Below are 2,163 nucleotides of genomic sequence, written 5' to 3' on the forward strand. Positions count from 1 at the left end.
AAGTATAGCTGTGTTGAAAAGATCAAAACAATAGGAAGTACATACATGGCAGCAGCAGGCCTGCACCAGGACAACGAGAACAATGATGCATCATTCAGCGATGCCTACAAGGTGAGTGATATATGCATTTGTCAACCAATCAATGAACCAATCAATCAATTCATTTATTCTGGAAAAGTAGAGAAGCACAACATAGAGAAAACATGAACTGAGGAAATGACCACATGCCCGGGGGAATCAAGTAGCAAAAGAAAATCAATTTTATGGGAAATCCTAACAAACATGTGTCAACAAAAAAGCAACCAATTACATAGTAATATTTATAACAATAATAATAATGATAACAAGAGCACTCAGTAGAGAGCATATCTCTGCCCACCGCAAAACCCTTTCTATAAAATATACCTCCCAAAATATGTTCCTAGTTTACTTCAACCACCACCACTAACACCCCACCTCACTTCGCCCCAGTCCTCTTTAAAAATGCACAATAACTCGCCAATCTCTTTCTATAAAATAATTCCTTACAAATACGTTCCTACTTTCCAACCACAAACCATAATCTACTTTAAAAAAATTACACTAACACAAAAGTTTCATTTATATGACTTGATTAGTTTTTGAGATATCTGATCTGCAACGTTTTGCTTTGTTGTACACCTGCCAATTCCTAACATGTTCTGACTTAACATACTGGTACGTTTTACACCTAAATGGCTGACAAACAAATGCATGCAATGTATGTATGGGGATTTGGTTTTTTAGCGTCACATGTTAAGATGTAAAGATGCATTAAAAATATTCCCAATAAGTTAAAAAAAAAGTGAAATTAGTACATATAAAATGCTGTACACATTTACTTTAATTGCACTAATTTAAATATTCATCATATAGCTGTTGTTTCAGCCTACAGGTAATACGGTAAACTTTTCTTTAAATGGTCCTCATATCCACACCCTACGTCGGATTGTGACCAAAATTGAAACACTTCTTTATTAAACATTACAAACTATTCTGGAAAGCATCATTTCCAACCATTGAACCAATCAAAAGATATTTAGGTCTGGGTCCTAATGGCCCTCACATGCAGCCCTGTATTTGGATCGTCACCAACACTTCACAATTTCTTCCTTGTAACTTGGTTAAACATTTCACGAAAGTTTCAAACATATTATTGATTATTTTTTGAAATATCTGGTCTGGGACGTTTTCCTTTAGGTGGTCCTCATATGCACACCCTATGCCGGTTGGTCACCAAAAATTAATCACCTCATCCTTGGGTTATACCTGACAATCCCTGTAACTGGCATTTAAACCAGTGTAGCGGTTTTTGTACAGAAGAAACACGCAGGACCTTAAAAATTCAAATGACCCTCAAGCAAAGCATTAAACACACACAAACACAAACATCATGAAATAACTTATGTGTTATTTTCCCCTAAATGATATGTTATTCTCCCCTTAACATTGTTTTTTTAATTGTTCTCTAATTTCTCCTTCTAAAGTTCCCCTTAAGGTAGGTTTTAGTAACATAATAATAATAATAATTAATTTACTAACAATAATAACCATAATAATATTGAAATCACAGTATGATCAAATTGGTTCAGGTTGTAAAGATGATTCTTAAGTTTAGTTGAGAATTGATTTAAGCTGAAAACACCCTCATTTTGTACATCAACGGGTAAGTTATCCCACACCCGAGGAAAGCGAATAAAAGTAGAGTAAAAAAAACTATTTTGGTCAATCAATCAATGTAACAGTTAAAACGTTTATGCTTTCTTTTATTACTAACAGGACCAGGCATGCCAGCGCCAAGCCCTGTACTATGTTGGTGTCCTCACTGAATTTGCCATGTCAATGCAAACCAAACTAGAGCAACTAAACAAACACTCATTTAATGAATTCAAGCTTAGAATAGGTAAGAATGTGTTATGTCCTTGATTTGATTTACCAACCTATGCACTCATACAGATGCTTAGCAATCATCAGTGCTTTATTTTGTGTCTCTTCTCAACATCTTTCAGTACAACAGTAAGTTGGTTGGTTATAGTATATAAATATTTTGGAATTGATCAAAAACAGAAATTAGATAACACTTTAATGACTAACTGCAGAACATACTAAATCCATTGTTCACCGTTAGTCGCTCAAGAATGTTGT

The sequence above is a fragment of the Anneissia japonica genome, unplaced genomic scaffold, assembly GCF_011630105.1.
Source record: "Anneissia japonica isolate Jap-2015-1 unplaced genomic scaffold, ASM1163010v1 scaffold522_len1101056_cov227, whole genome shotgun sequence".
Classification (NCBI taxonomy): domain Eukaryota; kingdom Metazoa; phylum Echinodermata; class Crinoidea; order Comatulida; family Comatulidae; genus Anneissia; species Anneissia japonica.